This window comes from Rhipicephalus microplus, chromosome X, assembly GCF_043290135.1.
Source record: "Rhipicephalus microplus isolate Deutch F79 chromosome X, USDA_Rmic, whole genome shotgun sequence".
Taxonomy (NCBI): Eukaryota; Metazoa; Arthropoda; class Arachnida; order Ixodida; family Ixodidae; genus Rhipicephalus; species Rhipicephalus microplus.
Window position 1 is genome coordinate 465,343,821 of NC_134710.1, and position 19,681 is coordinate 465,363,501.

General features: G+C 44.0%; 12 non-coding genes across 12 annotated transcripts; all 12 read right to left on the minus strand.

Moving 5' to 3' along the window:
* Positions 1-1,144: 1,144 nt before the first annotated feature.
* On the minus strand, positions 1,145-1,217 carry TRNAF-GAA (transfer RNA phenylalanine (anticodon GAA)). The gene has a single exon. It is a non-coding gene; the product is annotated as a tRNA-Phe (tRNA).
* Positions 1,218-2,111: 894 nt separating this feature from the next.
* On the minus strand, positions 2,112-2,184 carry TRNAF-GAA (transfer RNA phenylalanine (anticodon GAA)). The gene has a single exon. It is a non-coding gene; the product is annotated as a tRNA-Phe (tRNA).
* A 573-nt stretch (positions 2,185-2,757) lies between these two features.
* On the minus strand, positions 2,758-2,830 carry TRNAF-GAA (transfer RNA phenylalanine (anticodon GAA)). Its single transcript has one exon. It is a non-coding gene; the product is annotated as a tRNA-Phe (tRNA).
* A 2,826-nt stretch (positions 2,831-5,656) lies between these two features.
* TRNAF-GAA (transfer RNA phenylalanine (anticodon GAA)) lies at positions 5,657-5,729 on the minus strand. Its single transcript has one exon. It is a non-coding gene; the product is annotated as a tRNA-Phe (tRNA).
* A 1,860-nt stretch (positions 5,730-7,589) lies between these two features.
* On the minus strand, positions 7,590-7,662 carry TRNAF-GAA (transfer RNA phenylalanine (anticodon GAA)). Its single transcript has one exon. It is a non-coding gene; the product is annotated as a tRNA-Phe (tRNA).
* A 1,217-nt stretch (positions 7,663-8,879) lies between these two features.
* Positions 8,880-8,952, minus strand: TRNAF-GAA (transfer RNA phenylalanine (anticodon GAA)). The gene has a single exon. It is a non-coding gene; the product is annotated as a tRNA-Phe (tRNA).
* An 892-nt stretch (positions 8,953-9,844) lies between these two features.
* Positions 9,845-9,917, minus strand: TRNAF-GAA (transfer RNA phenylalanine (anticodon GAA)). The gene has a single exon. It is a non-coding gene; the product is annotated as a tRNA-Phe (tRNA).
* Positions 9,918-11,778: 1,861 nt separating this feature from the next.
* TRNAF-GAA (transfer RNA phenylalanine (anticodon GAA)) lies at positions 11,779-11,851 on the minus strand. The gene has a single exon. It is a non-coding gene; the product is annotated as a tRNA-Phe (tRNA).
* An 892-nt stretch (positions 11,852-12,743) lies between these two features.
* Positions 12,744-12,816, minus strand: TRNAF-GAA (transfer RNA phenylalanine (anticodon GAA)). The gene has a single exon. It is a non-coding gene; the product is annotated as a tRNA-Phe (tRNA).
* Positions 12,817-14,677: 1,861 nt separating this feature from the next.
* On the minus strand, positions 14,678-14,750 carry TRNAF-GAA (transfer RNA phenylalanine (anticodon GAA)). Its single transcript has one exon. It is a non-coding gene; the product is annotated as a tRNA-Phe (tRNA).
* Positions 14,751-16,612: 1,862 nt separating this feature from the next.
* On the minus strand, positions 16,613-16,685 carry TRNAF-GAA (transfer RNA phenylalanine (anticodon GAA)). Its single transcript has one exon. It is a non-coding gene; the product is annotated as a tRNA-Phe (tRNA).
* Positions 16,686-18,550: 1,865 nt separating this feature from the next.
* On the minus strand, positions 18,551-18,623 carry TRNAF-GAA (transfer RNA phenylalanine (anticodon GAA)). Its single transcript has one exon. It is a non-coding gene; the product is annotated as a tRNA-Phe (tRNA).
* Positions 18,624-19,681: the final 1,058 nt, after the last annotated feature.

The window sequence follows — 19,681 nt, forward strand, 5'->3', positions numbered from 1 at the left end:
CATTATTACGTGTATTTCACGCTGTTCTGGTTCTTTTTCAATGCCTACTTCCGCGATGCAATCTGAATCAGCATTCCTTTATCAAGCATGTGTGTTCACCTGCGTAACCATTTCACTCGTTAGAATTATTGCAAAATACTTGTATACCGACAGATTTAACAAATCGTGCTTTGGACGACGAAACCCGGGATCGAGCCAAGGACCTTTATATGTTCAGATTAACGCTCTCCCAACTGAGCTATTTCAGGAGACGGGCCAAGAGTGACAGCGGGATCTAGCAGTTCTTGCGCTTCGGTAAAACTGCTTTATTAGAGCTGTTGCAGATTACTACATGTCTTTCACGCTGTTCCGGTTCTTTTGCAACGCCTACTGTCGCGATGCAATCTGAATCAGCATTTCTTTATCAAGCAGGTGTGTTCACCTGCGTAACCGTTTCACTCGTTAGAATTATTGCGAAATACTTGTATACCGAGAGATTTAAAAAAAAAAGTGCTTTGGACGCTGAAACCCGGGATCGAGCCAAGGACTTTTAGATGTTCAGTTTAACGCTCTCCTACTGAGCTATTTCAGCAGAGGGGAGAAGAGTGACAGCGGGATCTAGCAGTTCTTGCGCTTCGGTAAAACTGCTTTATTAGATCTGTTGCACATTACTACATGTCTTTCACGCTGTTCCGGGTCTTTTGCAACGCTTACTGTCGCGATGCAATCTGAATCAGCATTCCTTTATCAAGCAGGTGTGTTCACCTGCGTAATCGTTTCACTCGTTAGAATTCTTGCCAAATACTTGTATAGCGACAGATGTAACAAAATTGTGCTCTGGACGCTGAAACCCGGGATCGAGCCAAGGACCTTTATATGTTCAGATTAACGCTCTCCCAACTGAGCTATTTCAGCAGACGGGAGAAGAGTGACAGCGGCATCTAGCAGTTCTTGCGCATCGGTAAAACTGCTTCATTAGAGCTGTTGCACATTACTACATGTCTTTCACGCTGTTCCGGTTTTTTTGCAATGCCTTCTCCCGCGATGCAATCTGAATCAGCATTTCTTTATCAAGCTTGTGTGTTCACCTGCGTAACCGTTTCACTCGTTAGAAGTATTGCAAAATACTTGTATACCGAGAGATTTAACAAAAAATTGCTTTGGACGCTGAAACCCGGGATCGAGCCAAGGACCTTTAAATGTTCGGTTTAACGCTCTCCCAACTGAGCTATTTCAGCAGACGGGAGAAGAGTGACAGCGGGATCTAGCAGTTCTTGCGCTTCGGTAAAACTGCTTTATTAGAGCTGTTGCATCTTAATACGTGTCTTTCACGCTGTTCCGGTTTTTTTGCAACCCCTACTGCCGCGATTGAATCTGATTCAGCATTTCTTTATCAAGCATGTGTGTTCACCTGCGTAACAGTTTAACTCGTTAGAATGCTTGCAAAATACTTGTATACCGACAGATTTAACAAATCGTGCTTTGGACGACGATACCCGGGATCGAGCCAAGGACCTTATATGTTCAGATTAACGCTCTCCCAACTGAGCTATTTCAGCAGACGGGAGAAGAGTGACAGCGGGATTTAGCAGTTTTTGCGCTTCGGTAAAACTGCTTTATTAGAGCTGTTGCACATTACTACATGTCTTTCACGCGTTTCCGGTTCTTTTGCAACGCCTACTGTTGCGATGCAATCTGAATCAGCATTTCTTTTTCAAGCACGTGTGTTCACCTGCGTAACCGTTTCACTCGTTAGAATTATTGCGAAATACTTGTATACCGAAAGATTTAACAAAAAAGTGCTTTGGACGCTGAAACCCGGGATCGAGCCAAGGACCTTTAGATGTTCAGTTTAACGCTCTCCCAACTGCGCTTTTTCGGCAGACGGGAGAAGAGTGACAGCAGGATTTAAGAGTTCTTGCGTTCCGGTAAAACCGCTTTATTAGAGCTGTCGCACATTAATACGTGTATTTCACGCTGTTCCGGTTCTTTTGCAATGCCTACTCGCGCGGTGCAACCTGAATCAGCATTTCTTTATCAAGCATGTGTGTTCACCTGCGTAACCGTTTCACTCGTTAGAAGTATTGCAAAATACTTGTATACCGAGAGATTTAACAAAAAATTGCTCTGGACGCCGAAACCGGGGATCGAGCCAAGGACCTTTAGATTTTCAGTCTAACGCTCTCCCAACTGCGCTATTTCGGCAGACGGGAGAAGAGTGACAGCGGGATCTAGCAGTTCTTGCGCTTCGGTAACACTGCTTTATTAGATCTGTTGTACATTACTACATGTCTTTCACGCTGTTCCGGGTCTTTTTCAACGCCTACTGTCGCGATGCAATCTGAATCAGCATTCCTTTATTAAGCAGGTGTGTTCACCTGCGTAATCGTTTCACTCGTTAGAATTCTTGCCAAATACTTGTATACCGACAGATGTAACAAAAAAGTGCTTTGGACGCTGAAACCCAGGATCGAGCCAAGGACCTTTATATGTTCAGATTAACGCTCTCCCAACTGAGCTATTTCAGCAGACGGGAGAAGAGTGACAGCGGGATCTAGCAGTTCTTGCGCATCGGTAAAACTGCTTTATTAGAGCTGTTGCACATTACTACATGTCTTTCACGCTGTTCCGGTTTTTTTGCAATGCCTACTCCCGCGATACAATCTGAATCAGCATTTCTTTATCAAGCATGTGTGTTCACCTGCGTAACTGTTTAACTCGTTAGAAGTATTGCAAAATACTTGTATACCGAGAGATTTAACAAAAAATTGCTTTGGACGCTGAAACCCGGGATCGAGCCAAGGACCTTTAAATGTTCAGTTTAACGCTCTCCCAACTGAGCTATATCAGCAGACGGGAGAAGAGTGTTAGCGGGATCTAGCAGTTCTTGCGCTTCGGTAAAACTGCTTTATTAGAGCTGTTGCATCTTAATACGTGTCTTTCACGCTGTTTCGGTTTTTTTGCAACGCCTACTGCCGCGATTCAATCTGATTCAGCATTTCTTTATCAAGCATGTGTGTTCACCTGCGTAACTGTTTAACTCGTTAGAATTCTTGCAAAATACTTGTATACCGACAGATTTAACAAATCGTGCTTTCGACGACGATACCGGGGATCGAGCCAAGGACCTTATATGTTCAGATTAACGCTCTCCCAACTGAGCTATTTCAGCAGACGGGAGAAGAGTGACAGCGGGATCTAGCAGTTCTTGCGCTTCGGTAAAACTGCTTTATTAGAGCTGTTGCACATTACTACATGTCTTTCACGCTGTTCCGGTTCTTTTGCAACGCCTACTGTTGCGATGCAATCTGAATCAGCATTTCTTTATCAAGCATGTGTGTTCACCTGCGTAACCGTTTCACTCCTCAGAATTGATGCAAAATACTTGTATACCGACAGATTTACCAAAAAATTGCTTTGGACGCAGAAACCCGGGATCGAGCCAAGGACCTTTAGATGTTCAGTTTAACGCTCTCCGAACTGCGCTATTTCGGCAGACGGGAGAAGAGTGACAGCGGGATTTAAGAGTTCTTGCGTTTAGGTAAAACCGCTTTATTAGAGCTGTTGCACATTATTACGTGTATTTCAACTGTTCTGGTTCTTTTGCAATGCCTACTCCCGCGATGCAATCTGAATCAGCATTTCTTTATCAAGCTTGTGTGTTCACCTGCGTAACCGTTTCACTCGTTAGAAGTATTGCAAAATACTTGTATACCGAGAGATTTAACAAAAAATTGCTCTGGACGCCGAAACCGGGGATCGTGCCAAGGACCTTTAGATTTTCAGTCTAACGCTCTCCCAACTGCGCTATTTCGGCAGACGGGAGAAGAGTGACAGCGGAATTTAAGAGTTCTTGCGTTTCGGTAAAACCGCTTTATTAGAGCTGTTGCACATTATTACGTGTATTTCACGCTGTTCTGGTTCTTTTGCAATGCCTACTCCCGCGATGCAATCTGAGTCAGCATTTCTTTATCAAGCATGTGTGTTCACCTGCGTAACCGTTTCGCTCGTTAGAAGTATTGAAAAATACTTGTGTATCAAAAGATTTAACAAAAAAAATGCTCTGGACGCCGAAACCCGGGATCGAGCCAAGGACCTTCAGATTTTCAGTCTAACTCTCTCTGAACTGAGCTATTTCGGCATACGGGAGAAGAGTGAAAGCGGCATTTAACAGTTCTTGCGTTTCGGTAAAACTGCTTTATTAGGGCTGTTGCACATTACTACATGTCTTTCACGCTGTTCTGGTTCTTTTGCAATGCCTACTTCCACGATGCAATCTGAATCAGCATTTCTTTATCAAGCATGTGTGTTCACCTGCGTAACCATTTCACTCGTTAGAATTATTGCAAAATACTTGTATACCGACAGATTTAAAAAATCGTGCTTTGGATGACGAAACCCGGGATCGAGCCAAGGACCTTTATATGTTCAGATTAACGCTCTCCCAACTGAGCTATTTCAGGAGACGGGACAAGAGTGACAGCGGGATCTAGCAGTTCTTGCGCTTCGGTAAAACTGCTTTATTAGAGCTGTTGCAGATTACTACATGTCTTTCACGCTGTTCCGGTTCTCTTGCAACGCCTACTGTCGCGATGCAATCTGAATCAGCATTTCTTTATCAAGCAGGTGTGTTCACCTGCGTAACCGTTTCACTCGTTAGAATTATTGCGAAATACTTGTATACCGAGAGATTTAAAAAAAAGTGCTTTGGACGCTGAAACCCGGGATCGAGCCAAGGACCTTTAGATGTTCAGTTTAACGCTCTCCTACTGAGCTATTTCAGCAGATGGGAGAAGAATGACAGCGGGATCTAGCAGTTCTTGCGCTTCGGTAAAACTGCTTTATTAGATCTGTTGCACGTTACTACATGTCTTTCACGCTGTTCCGGTTCTTTTGCAACGCCTACTGTCGCGATGCAATCTGAATAAGCATTCCTTTATCAAGCAGGTGTGTTCACCTGCGTAATCGTTTCACTCGTTAGAATTCTTGCCAAATACTTGTATACCGACAGATGTAACAAAAAAGTGCTTTGGACGCTGAAACCCGGGATCGAGCCAAGGACCTTTATATGTTCAGATTAACACTCTCCCAACTGAGCTATTTCAGCAGACGGGAGAAGAGTGACAGCGGGATCTAGCAGTTCTTGCACTTCGGTAAAACTACTGTATTAGAGCTGTTGCACATTACTACATGTCTTTCACGCTGTCCCGGTTTTTTTGCAATGCCTACTGTCGCGATGCAATCTGAATCAGCATTTCTTTATCAAGCAGGTGTGTTCACCTGCGTAACCGTTTCACTCGTTAGAATTATTGCGAAATACTTGTATACCGAGAGATTTAAAAAAAGTGCTTTGGACGCTGAAACCCGGCATCGAGCCAAGGACCTTTAGATGTTCAGTTTAACGCTCTCCTACTGAGCTCTTTCAGCAGAGGGGAGAAGAGTGACAGCGGGATCTAGCAGTTCTTGCGCTTCGGTAAAACTGCTTTATTAGATCTGTTGCACATTACTACATGTCTTTCACGCTGTTCCGGGTCTTTTGCAACGCTTACTGTCGCGATGCAATCTGAATCAGCATTCCTTTATCAAGCATGTGTGTTCACCTGCGTAATCGTTTCACTCGTTAGAATTCTTGCCAAATACTTGTATACCGACAGATGTAACAAAAAAGTGCTTTGGACGCAGAAACCCGGGATCGACCCAAGGACCTTTAGATGTTCAGTTTAACGCTCTCCCAACTGAGCTATTTCAGCAGACGGGAGAAGAGTGACAGCGGGATCTAGCAGTTCTTGCGCTTCGGTAAAACTGCTTTATTAGAGCTGTTGCACATTACTACATGTCTTTCACGCTGTTCCGGTTCTTTTGCAACGCCTACTGTCGCGATGCAATCTGAATCAGCATTCCTTTATCAAGCAGGTGTATTCACCTGCGTAACCGTTTCACTCGTTAGAATTCTTGCAAAATACTTGTATACCGACAGATTTAACAAAAAAGTGCTTTGGACGCTGAAACCCGGGATCGAGCCAAGGACCTTTATAAGTTCAGATTACCGCTCTCCCAACTGCGCTATTTCGGCAGACGGGAGAAGAGTGACAGCGGAATTTAAGAGTTCTTGCGTTTCGGTAAAACCGCTTTATTAGAGCTGTTGCACGTTATTACGTGTATTTCACGCTGTTCTGGTTCTTTTGCAATGCCTACTCCCGCGATGCAATCTGAGTCAGCATTTCTTTATCAAGCATGTGTGTTCACCTGCGTAACCGTTTCGCTCGTTAGAAGTATTGAAAAATACTTGTGTATCAAAAGATTTAACAAAAAAATGCTCTGGACGCCGAAACCCGGGATCGAGCCAAGGACCTTCAGATTTTCAGTCTAACTCTCTCTGAACTGAGCTACTTCGGCATACGGGAGAAGAGTGAAAGCGGCATTTAACAGTTCTTGCGTTTCGGTAAAACTGCTTTCTTAGGGCTGTTGCACATTACTACATGTCTTTCACGCTGTTCTGGTTCTTTTGCAATGCCTACTTCCACGATGCAATCTGAATCAGCATTTCTTTATCAAGCATGTGTGTTCACCTGCGTAACCGTTTCACTCGTTAGAATTATTGCGAAATACTTGTATACCGAGAGATTTAAAAAAAAGTGCTTTGGACGCTGAAACCCGGGATCGAGCCAAGGACCTTTAGATGTTCAGTTTAACGCTCTCCTACTGAGCTATTTCAGCAGATGGGAGAAGAATGACAGCGGGATCTAGCAGTTCTTGCGCTTCGGTAAAACTGCTTTATTAGATCTGTTGCACGTTACTACATGTCTTTCACGCTGTTCCGGTTCTTTTGCAACGCCTACTGTCGCGATGCAATCTGAATAAGCATTCCTTTATCAAGCAGGTGTGTTCACCTGCGTAATCGTTTCACTCGTTAGAATTCTTGCCAAATACTTGTATACCGACAGATGTAACAAAAAAGTGCTTTGGACGCTGAAACCCGGGATCGAGCCAAGGACCTTTATATGTTCAGATTAACACTCTCCCAACTGAGCTATTTCAGCAGACGGGAGAAGAGTGACAGCGGGATCTAGCAGTTCTTGCACTTCGGTAAAACTACTGTATTAGAGCTGTTGCACATTACTACATGTCTTTCACGCTGTCCCGGTTTTTTTGCAATGCCTACTGTCGCGATGCAATCTGAATCAGCATTTCTTTATCAAGCAGGTGTGTTCACCTGCGTAACCGTTTCACTCGTTAGAATTATTGCGAAATACTTGTATACCGAGAGATTTAAAAAAAGTGCTTTGGACGCTGAAACCCGGCATCGAGCCAAGGACCTTTAGATGTTCAGTTTAACGCTCTCCTACTGAGCTCTTTCAGCAGAGGGGAGAAGAGTGACAGCGGGATCTAGCAGTTCTTGCGCTTCGGTAAAACTGCTTTATTAGATCTGTTGCACATTACTACATGTCTTTCACGCTGTTCCGGGTCTTTTGCAACGCTTACTGTCGCGATGCAATCTGAATCAGCATTCCTTTATCAAGCATGTGTGTTCACCTGCGTAATCGTTTCACTCGTTAGAATTCTTGCCAAATACTTGTATACCGACAGATGTAACAAAAAAGTGCTTTGGACGCAGAAACCCGGGATCGACCCAAGGACCTTTAGATGTTCAGTTTAACGCTCTCCCAACTGAGCTATTTCAGCAGACGGGAGAAGAGTGACAGCGGGATCTAGCAGTTCTTGCGCTTCGGTAAAACTGCTTTATTAGAGCTGTTGCACATTACTACATGTCTTTCACGCTGTTCCGGTTCTTTTGCAACGCCTACTGTCGCGATGCAATCTGAATCAGCATTCCTTTATCAAGCAGGTGTATTCACCTGCGTAACCGTTTCACTCGTTAGAATTCTTGCAAAATACTTGTATACCGACAGATTTAACAAAAAAGTGCTTTGGACGCTGAAACCCGGGATCGAGCCAAGGACCTTTATAAGTTCAGATTACCGCTCTCCCAACTGCGCTATTTCGGCAGACGGGAGAAGAGTGACAGCGGAATTTAAGAGTTCTTGCGTTTCGGTAAAACCGCTTTATTAGAGCTGTTGCACATTATTACGTGTATTTCACGCTGTTCTGGTTCTTTTGCAATGCCTACTCCCGCGATGCAATCTGAGTCAGCATTTCTTTATCAAGCATGTGTGTTCACCTGCGTAACCGTTTCGCTCGTTAGAAGTATTGAAAAATACTTGTGTATCAAAAGATTTAACAAAAAAATGCTCTGGACGCCGAAACCCGGGATCGAGCCAAGGACCTTCAGATTTTCAGTCTAACTCTCTCTGAACTGAGCTACTTCGGCATACGGGAGAAGAGTGAAAGCGGCATTTAACAGTTCTTGCGTTTCGGTAAAACTGCTTCATTAGATCTGTTGCACGTTACTACATGTCTTTCACGCTGTTCCGGTTCTTTTGCAACGCCTACTGTCGCGATGCAATCTGAATCAGCATTCCTTTATCAAGCAGGTGTGTTCACCTGCGTAATCGTTTCACTCGTTAGAATTCTTGCCAAATACTTGTATACCGACAGATGTAACAAAAAAGTGCTTTGGACGCTGAAACCCGGGATCGAGCCAAGGACCTTTATATGTTCAGATTAACACTCTCCCAACTGAGCTATTTCAGCAGACGGGAGAAGAGTGACAGCGGGATCTAGCAGTTCTTGCACTTCGGTAAAACTACTTTATTAGAGCTGTTGCACATTACTACATGTCTTTCACGCTGTCCCGATTTTTTGCAATGCCTTCTCCCGCGATGCAATCTGAATCAGCATTTCTTTATCAAGCATGTGTGTTCACCTGCGTAACCGTTTCACTCGTTAAAAGTATTGCAAAATACTTGTATACCGAGAGATTTAACAAAAATTGCTTTGGACGCTGAAACCCGGGATCGAGCCAAGGACCTTTAGATGTTCAGTTTAACGCTCTCCCAACTGAGCTATTTCAGCAGACGGGAGAAGAGTGACAGCGGGATCTAGCAGTTCTTGCGCTTCGGTAAAACTGCTTTATTAGAGCTGTTGCACATTACTACATGTCTTTCACGCTGTTCCGGTTCTTTTGCAACGCCTACTGTCGCGATGCAATCTGAATCAGCATTCCTTTATCAAGCAGGTGTATTCACCTGCGTAACCGTTTCACTCGTTAGAATTCTTGCAAAATACTTGTATACCGACAGATTTAACAAAAAAGTACTTTGGACGCTGAAACTCGGGATCGAGCCAAGGACCTTTATAAGTTCAGATTAACGCTCTCCCAACTGAGCTATTTCAGCAGACGGAAGAAGAGTGACAGCGGGATCTAGCAGTTCTTGCGCTTCGGTAAACCTTCTTTATTAGAGCTGTTGCACATTTCTACATGTCTTTCACGCTGTTCCGGATTTTTGCAACGCCTACTGTCGCGATGCAATCTGAATCAGCATTTCTTTATCAAGCAGGTGTGTTCACCTGCGTAACCGTTTCACTCGTTAGAATTATTGCGAAATACTTGTATACCGAGAGATTTAAAAAAAGTGCTTTGGACGCTGAAACCCGGCATCGAGCCAAGGACCTTTAGATGTTCAGTTTAACGCTCTCCTACTGAGCTCTTTCAGCAGAGGGGAGAAGAGTGACAGCGGGATCTAGCAGTTCTTGCGCTTCGGTAAAACTGCTTTATTAGATCTGTTGCACATTACTACATGTCTTTCACGCTGTTCCGGGTCTTTTGCAACGCTTACTGTCGCGATGCAATCTGAATCAGCATTCCTTTATCAAGCATGTGTGTTCACCTGCGTAATCGTTTCACTCGTTAGAATTCTTGCCAAATACTTGTATACCGACAGATGTAACAAAAAAGTGCTTTGGATGCTGAAACCCGGGATCGACCCAAGGACCTTTAGATGTTCACTTTAACGCTCTCCCAACTGAGCTATTTCAGCAGACGGGAGAAGAGTGACAGCGGGATCTAGCAGTTCTTGCGCTTCGGTAAAACTGCTTTATTAGAGCTGTTGCACATTACTACATGTCTTTCACGCTGTTCCGGTTCTTTTGCAACGCCTACTGTCGCGATGCAATCTGAATCAGCATTCCTTTATCAAGCAGGTGTATTCACCTGCGTAACCGTTTCACTCGTTAGAATTCTTGCAAAATATTTGTATACCGACAGATTTAACAAAAAAGTGCTTTGGACGCTGAAACCCGGGATCGAGCCAAGGACCTTTATAAGTTCAGATTACCGCTCTCCCAACTGCGCTATTTCGGCAGACGGGAGAAGAGTGACAGCGGAATTTAAGAGTTCTTGCGTTTCGGTAAAACCGCTTTATTAGAGCTGTTGCACATTATTACGTGTATTTCACGCTGTTCTGGTTCTTTTGCAATGCCTACTCCCGCGATGCAATCTGAGTCAGCATTTCTTTATCAAGCATGTGTGTTCACCTGCGTAACCGTTTCGCTCGTTAGAAGTATTGAAAAATACTTGTGTATCAAAAGATTTAACAAAAAAATGCTCTGGACGCCGAAACCCGGGATCGAGCCAAGGACCTTCAGATTTTCAGTCTAACTCTCTCTGAACTGAGCTACTTCGGCATACGGGAGAAGAGTGAAAGCGGCATTTAACAGTTCTTGCGTTTCGGTAAAACTGCTTTCTTAGGGCTGTTGCACATTACTACATGTCTTTCACGCTGTTCTGGTTCTTTTGCAATGCCTACTTCCACGATGCAATCTGAATCAGCATTTCTTTATCAAGCATGTGTGTTCACCTGCGTAACCGTTTCACTCGTTAGAATTATTGCAAAATACTTGTATACCGACAGATTTAAAAAATCGTGCTTTGGACGACGAAACCCGGGATCGAGCCAAGGACCTTTATATGTTCAGATTAACGCTCTCCCAACTGAGCTATTTCAGGAGACGGGACAAGAGTGACAGCGGGATCTAGCAGTTCTTGCGCTTCGGTAAAACTGCTTTATTAGAGCTGTTGCAGATTACTACATGTCTTTCACGCTGTTCCGGTTCTTTTGCAACGCCTACTGTCGCGATGCAATCTGAATGAGCATTACTTTATCAAGCAGGTGTGTTCACCTGCGTAACCGTTTCACTCGTTAGAATTATTGCGAAATACTTGTATACCGAGAGATTTAAAAAAAAGTGCTTTGGACGCTGAAACCCGGGATCGAGCCAAGGACCTTTAGATGTTCAGTTTAACGCTCTCCTACTGAGCTATTTCAGCAGATGGGAGAAGAATGACAGCGGGATCTAGCAGTTCTTGCGCTTCGGTAAAACTGCTTTATTAGATCTGTTGCACGTTACTACATGTCTTTCACGCTGTTCCGGTTCTTTTGCAACGCCTACTGTCGCGATGCAATCTGAATCAGCATTCCTTTATCAAGCAGGTGTGTTCACCTGCGTAATCGTTTCACTCGTTAGAATTCTTGCCAAATACTTGTATACCGACAGATGTAACAAAAAAGTGCTTTGGACGCTGAAACCCGGGATCGAGCCAAGGACCTTTATATGTTCAGATTAACACTCTCCCAACTGAGCTATTTCAGCAGACGGGAGAAGAGTGACAGCGGGATCTAGCAGTTCTTGCACTTCGGTAAAACTACTTTATTAGAGCTGTTGCACATTACTACATGTCTTTCACGCTGTCCCGATTTTTTGCAATGCCTTCTCCCGCGATGCAATCTGAATCAGCATTTCTTTATCAAGCATGTGTGTTCACCTGCGTAACCGTTTCACTCGTTAAAAGTATTGCAAAATACTTGTATACCGAGAGATTTAACAAAAAATTGCTTTGGACGCTGAAACCCGGGATCGAGCCAAGGACCTTTAGATGTTCAGTTTAACGCTCTCCCAACTGAGCTATTTCAGCAGTCGGGAGAAGAGTGACAGCGGGATCTAGCAGTTCTTGCGCTTCGGTAAAACTGCTTTATTAGAGCTGTTGCACATTACTACATGTCTTTCACGCTGTTCCGGTTCTTTTGCAACGCCTACTGTCGCGATGCAATCTGAATCAGCATTCCTTTATCAAGCAGGTGTATTCACCTGCGTAACCGTTTCACTCGTTAGAATTCTTGCAAAATACTTGTATACCGACAGATTTAACAAAAAAGTACTTTGGACGCTGAAACTCGGGATCGAGCCAAGGACCTTTATAAGTTCAGATTAACGCTCTCCCAACTGAGCTATTTCAGCAGACGGAAGAAGAGTGACAGCGGGATCTAGCAGTTCTTGCGCTTCGGTAAAGCTTCTTTATTAGAGCTGTTGCACATTTCTACATGTCTTTCACGCTGTTCCGGATTTTTGCAACGCCTACTGTCGCGATGCAATCTGAATCAGCATTTCTTTATCAAGCAGGTGTGTTCACCTGCGTAACCGTTTCACTCGTTAGAATTATTGCGAAATACTTGTATACCGAGAGATTTAAAAAAAGTGCTTTGGACGCTGAAACCCGGCATCGAGCCAAGGACCTTTAGATGTTCAGTTTAACGCTCTCCTACTGAGCTCTTTCAGCAGAGGGGAGAAGAGTGACAGCGGGATCTAGCAGTTCTTGCGCTTCGGTAAAACTGCTTTATTAGATCTGTTGCACATTACTACATGTCTTTCACGCTGTTCCGGGTCTTTTGCAACGCTTACTGTCGCGATGCAATCTGAATCAGCATTCCTTTATCAAGCATGTGTGTTCACCTGCGTAATCGTTTCACTCGTTAGAATTCTTGCCAAATACTTGTATACCGACAGATGTAACAAAAAAGTGCTTTGGATGCTGAAACCCGGGATCGACCCAAGGACCTTTAGATGTTCACTTTAACGCTCTCCCAACTGAGCTATTTCAGCAGACGGGAGAAGAGTGACAGCGGGATCTAGCAGTTCTTGCGCTTCGGTAAAACTGCTTTATTAGAGCTGTTGCACATTACTACATGTCTTTCACGCTGTTCCGGTTCTTTTGCAACGCCTACTGTCGCGATGCAATCTGAATCAGCATTCCTTTATCAAGCAGGTGTATTCACCTGCGTAACCGTTTCACTCGTTAGAATTCTTGCAAAATATTTGTATACCGACAGATTTAACAAAAAAGTGCTTTGGACGCTGAAACCCGGGATCGAGCCAAGGACCTTTATAAGTTCAGATTACCGCTCTCCCAACTGCGCTATTTCGGCAGACGGGAGAAGAGTGACAGCGGAATTTAAGAGTTCTTGCGTTTCGGTAAAACCGCTTTATTAGAGCTGTTGCACATTATTACGTGTATTTCACGCTGTTCTGGTTCTTTTGCAATGCCTACTCCGGCGATGCAATCTGAGTCAGCATTTCTTTATCAAGCATGTGTGTTCACCTGCGTAACCGTTTCGCTCGTTAGAAGTATTGAAAAATACTTGTGTATCAAAAGATTTAACAAAAAAATGCTCTGGACGCCGAAACCCGGGATCGAGCCAAGGACCTTCAGATTTTCAGTCTAACTCTCTCTGAACTGAGCTACTTCGGCATACGGGAGAAGAGTGAAAGCGGCATTTAACAGTTCTTGCGTTTCGGTAAAACTGCTTTCTTAGGGCTGTTGCACATTACTACATGTCTTTCACGCTGTTCTGGTTCTTTTGCAATGCCTACTTCCACGATGCAATCTGAATCAGCATTTCTTTATCAAGCATGTGTGTTCACCTGCGTAACCGTTTCACTCGTTAGAATTATTGCAAAATACTTGTATACCGACAGATTTAAAAAATCGTGCTTTGGACGACGAAACCCGGGATCGAGCCAAGGACCTTTATATGTTCAGATTAACGCTCTCCCAACTGAGCTATTTCAGGAGACGGGACAAGAGTGACAGCGGGATCTAGCAGTTCTTGCGCTTCGGTAAAACTGCTTTATTAGAGCTGTTGCAGATTACTACATGTCTTTCACGCTGTTCCGGTTCTTTTGCAACGCCTACTGTCGCGATGCAATCTGAATGAGCATTACTTTATCAAGCAGGTGTGTTCACCTGCGTAACCGTTTCACTCGTTAGAATTATTGCGAAATACTTGTATACCGAGAGATTTAAAAAAAAGTGCTTTGGACGCTGAAACCCGGGATCGAGCCAAGGACCTTTAGATGTTCAGTTTAACGCTCTCCTACTGAGCTATTTCAGCAGATGGGAGAAGAATGACAGCGGGATCTAGCAGTTCTTGCGTTTCGGTAAAACTGCTTTATTAGATCTGTTGCACGTTACTACATGTCTTTCACGCTGTTCCGGTTCTTTTGCAACGCCTACTGTCGCGATGCAATCTGAATCAGCATTCCTTTATCAAGCAGGTGTGTTCACCTGCGTAATCGTTTCACTCGTTAGAATTCTTGCCAAATACTTGTATACCGACAGATGTAACAAAAAAGTGCTTTGGACGCTGAAACCCGGGATCGAGCCAAGGACCTTTATATGTTCAGATTAACACTCTCCCAACTGAGCTATTTCAGCAGACGGGAGAAGAGTGACAGCGGGATCTAGCAGTTCTTGCACTTCGGTAAAACTACTTTATTAGAGCTGTTGCACATTACTACATGTCTTTCACGCTGTCCCGGTTTTTTGCAATGCCTTCTCCCGCGACGCAAGCTGAATCAGCATTTCTTTATCAAGCATGTGTGTTCACCTGCGTAACCGTTTCACTCGTTAAAAGTATTGCAAAATACTTGTATACCGAGAGATTTAACAAAAAATTGCTTTGGACGCTGAAACCCGGGATCGAGCCAAGGACCTTTAGATGTTCAGTTTAACGCTCTCCCAACTGAGCTATTTCAGCAGACGGGAGAAGAGTGACAGCGGGATCTAGCAGTTCTTGCGCTTCGGTAAAACTGCTTTATTAGAGCTGTTGCACATTACTACATGTCTTTCACGCTGTTCCGGTTCTTTTGCAACGCCTACTGTCGCGATGCAATCTGAATCAGCATTCCTTTTTCAAGCAGGTGTATTCACCTGCGTAACCGTTTCACTCGTTAGAATTCTTGCAAAATACTTGTATACCGACAGATTTAACAAAAAAGTACTTTGGACGCTGAAACTCGGGATCGAGCCAAGGACCTTTATAAGTTCAGATTAACGCTCTCCCAACTGAGCTATTTCAGCAGACGGAAGAAGAGTGACAGCGGGATCTAGCAGTTTTTGCGCTTCGGTAAAACTTCTTTATTAGAGCTGTTGCACATTTCTGCATGTCTTTCACGCTGTTCCGGATTTTTGCAACGCCTACTGTCGCGATGCAATCTGAATCAGCATTTCTTTATCAAGCAGGTGTGTTCACCTGCGTAACCGTTTCACTCGTTAGAATTATTGCGAAATACTTGTATACCGAGAGATTTAAAAAAAGTGCTTTGGACGCTGAAACCCGGCATCGAGCCAAGGACCTTTAGATGTTCAGTTTAACGCTCTCCTACTGAGCTCTTTCAGCAGAGGGGAGAAGAGTGACAGCGGGATCTAGGAGTTCTTGCGCTTCGGTAAAACTGCTTTATTAGATCTGTTGCACATTACTACATGTCTTTCACGCTGTTCCGGGTCTTTTGCAACGCCTACTGTCGCGATGCAATCTGAATCAGCATTCCTTTATCAAGCATGTGTGTTCACCTGCGTAATCGTTTCACTCGTTAGAATTCTTGCCAAATACTTGTATACCGACAGATGTAACAAAAAAGTGCTTTGGACGCTGAAACCCGGGATCGACCCAAGGACCTTTAGATGTTCAGCTTAACGCTCTCCCAACTGTGCTATTTCAGCAGACGGGAGAAGAGTGACAGCGTGATCTAGCAGTTCTTGCGCTTCGGTAAAACTGCTTTATTAGAGCTGTTGCACATTACTACATGTCTTTCACGCTGTTCCGGTTCTTTTGCAACGCCTACTGTCGCGATGCAATCTGAATCAGCATTCCTTTATCAAGCAGGTGTATTCACCTGCGTAACCGTTTCACTCGTTAGAATTCTTGCAAAATACTTGTATACCGACAGATTTAACAAAAAAGTGCTTTGGACGCTGAAACCCGGGATCGAGCCAAGGACCTTTATAAGTTCAGATTACCGCTCTCCCAACTGAGCTATTTCAGCAGACGGGAGAAGAGTGACAGCGGGATCTAGCAGTTCTTGCGCTTCGGTAAAACTGCTTTATTAGAGCTGTTGCACATTACTACATGTCTTTCACGCTTTTCCGGTTTTTTTGCAATGCCTACTGTCGCGATGCAATCTGAATCAGCATTCCTTTATCAAGCAAGTGTGTTCACCTGCGTAATCGTTTCACTCGTTAGAAATCTTGCCAAATACTTGTATACCGACAGATGTAACAAAAAAGTGCTTTGGACGCTGAAACCCGGGATCGACCCAAGGACCTTTATATGTTCAGATTACCACTCTCCCAACTGAGCTATTTCAGCAGACGGGAGAAGAGTGACAGCGGGATCTAGCAGTTCTTGCGCTTCGGTAAAACTGCTTTATTAGAGCTGTTGCACATTACTACATGTCTTTCACGCTTTTCCGGTTTTTTTGCAATGCCTACTCCCGCGATGCAATCTGAATCAGCATTTCTTTATCAAGCATGTGTGTTCACCTGCGTAACCGTTTCACTCGTTAGAAGTATTGCAAAATACTTGTATACCGAGAGATTTAACAAAAAAATTGCTTTGAACGCTGAAACCCGGGATCGAGCCAAGGACCTTTAGATGTTCAGTTTAACGCTCTCCCAACTGAGCTATTTCAGCAGACGGGAGAAGAGTGACAGCGGGATCTAGCAGTTCTTGCGCTTCGGTAAAACTGCTTTATTAGAGCTGTTGCACATTACTACATGTCTTTCACGCTGTTCCGGTTCTTTTGCAACGCTTACTGTCGCGATGCCATCTGAATCAGCATTTCTTTATCAAGCAGGTGTGTTCACCTGCGTAACCGTTTCACTCGTTAGAATTATTGCGAAATACTTGTATACCGAGAGATTTAACAAAAAAAATGCTCTGGACGCCGAAACCCGGGATCGAGCCAAGGACCTTCAGATTTTCAGTCTAACTCTCTCTGAACTGAGCTATTTCGGCATACGGGAGAAGAGTGAAAGCGGCATTTAACAGTTCTTGCGTTTCGGTAAAACTGCTTTATTAGGGTTGTTGCACATTACTACATGTCTTTCACGCTGTTCTGGTTCTTTTGCAATGCCTACTTCCGCGATGCAATCTGAATCAGCATTTCTTTATCAAGCATGTGTGTTCACCTGCGTAACCGTTTCACTCGTTAGAATTATTGCAAAATACTTGTATACCGACAGATTTAACAAATCGTGCTTTGGACGACGAAACCCGGGATCGAGCCAAGGACCTTTATATGTTCAGATTAACGCTCTCCCAACTGAGCTATTTCAGGAGACGGGAGAAGAGGGACAGCGGGATCTAGCAGTTCTTGCGCTTCGGTAAAACTGCTTTATTAGAGCTGTTGCAGATTACTACATGTCTTTCACGCTGTTCCGGTTGTTTTGCAACGCCTACTCTCGCGATGCAATCTGAATCAGCATTCCTTTATCAAGCATGTGTGTTCACCTGCGTAATCGTTTCACTCGTTAGAATTCTTGCCAAATACTTGTATACCGACAGATGTAACAAAAAAGTGCTTTGGACGCTGAAACCCGGGATCGAGCCAAGGACCTTTATATGTTCAGATTACCACTCTCCCAACTGAGCTATTTCAGCAGACGGGAGAAGAGTGACAGCGGGATCTAGCAGTTCTTGCGCTTCGGTAAAACTGCTTTATTAGAGCTGTTGCACATTACTACATGTTTTTCACGCTGTTCCGGTTTTTTTGCAATGCCTACTCCTGCGATGCAATCTGAATCAGCATTTCTTTATCAAGCATGGGTGTTCACCTGCGTAACCGTTTCACTCGTTAGAAGTATTGCAAAATACTTGTATACCGAGAGATTTAACAAAAAAATTGCTTTGGACGCTGAAACCCGGGATCGAGCCAAGGACCTTTATAAGTTCAGATTAACGCTCTCCCAACTGAGCTATTTCAGCAGACGGAAGAAGAGTGACAGCGGGATCTAGCAGTTCTTGCGCTTCGGTAAAACTGCTTTATTAGAGCTGTTGCACATTACTACATGTCTTTCACGCTTTTCCGGTTTTTTTGCAATGCCTACTGTCGCGATGCAATCTGAATCAGCATTCCTTTATCAAGCAGGTGTGTTCACCTGCGTAATCGTTTCACTCGTTAGAATTCTTGCCAAATACTTGTATACCGACAGATGTAACAAAAAAGTGCTTTGGACGCTGAAACCCGGGATCGACCCAAGGACCTTTATATGTTCAGATTAACACTCTCCCAACTGAGCTATTTCAGCAGACGGGAGAAGAGTGACAGCGGGATCTAGCAGTTCTTGCACTTCGGTAAAACTACTTTATTAGAGCTGTTGCACATTACTACATGTCTTTCACGCTGTCCCGGTTTTTTGCAATGCCTTCTCCCGCGACGCAAGCTGAATCAGCATTTCTTTATCAAGCATGTGTGTTCACCTGCGTAACCGTTTCACTCGTTAAAAGTATTGCAAAATACTTGTATACCGAGAGATTTAACAAAAAATTGCTTTGGACGCTGAAACCCGGGATCGAGCCAAGGACCTTTAGATGTTCAGTTTAACGCTCTCCCAACTGAGCTATTTCAGCAGACGGGAGAAGAGTGACAGCGGGATCTAGCAGTTCTTGCGCTTCGGTAAAACTGCTTTATTAGAGCTGTTGCACATTACTACATGTCTTTCACGCTGTTCCGGTTCTTTTGCAACGCCTACTGTCGCGATGCAATCTGAATCAGCATTCCTTTTTCAAGCAGGTGTATTCACCTGCGTAACCGTTTCACTCGTTAGAATTCTTGCAAAATACTTGTATACCGACAGATTTAACAAAAAAGTACTTTGGACGCTGAAACTCGGGATCGAGCCAAGGACCTTTATAAGTTCAGATTAACGCTCTCCCAACTGAGCTATTTCAGCAGACGGAAGAAGAGTGACAGCGGGATCTAGCAGTTTTTGCGCTTCGGTAAAACTTCTTTATTAGAGCTGTTGCACATTTCTGCATGTCTTTCACGCTGTTCCGGATTTTTGCAACGCCTACTGTCGCGATGCAATCTGAATCAGCATTTCTTTATCAAGCAGGTGTGTTCACCTGCGTAACCGTTTCACTCGTTAGAATTATTGCGAAATACTTGTATACCGAGAGATTTAAAAAAAGTGCTTTGGACGCTGAAACCCGGCATCGAGCCAAGGACCTTTAGATGTTCAGTTTAACGCTCTCCTACTGAGCTCTTTCAGCAGAGGGGAGAAGAGTGACAGCGGGATCTAGGAGTTCTTGCGCTTCGGTAAAACTGCTTTATTAGATCTGTTGCACATTACTACATGTCTTTCACGCTGTTCCGGGTCTTTTGCAACGCCTACTGTCGCGATGCAATCTGAATCAGCATTCCTTTATCAAGCATGTGTGTTCACCTGCGTAATCGTTTCACTCGTTAGAATTCTTGCCAAATACTTGTATACCGACAGATGTAACAAAAAAGTGCTTTGGACGCTGAAACCCGGGATCGACCCAAGGACCTTTAGATGTTCAGCTTAACGCTCTCCCAACTGTGCTATTTCAGCAGACGGGAGAAGAGTGACAGCGTGATCTAGCAGTTCTTGCGCTTCGGTAAAACTGCTTTATTAGAGCTGTTGCACATTACTACATGTCTTTCA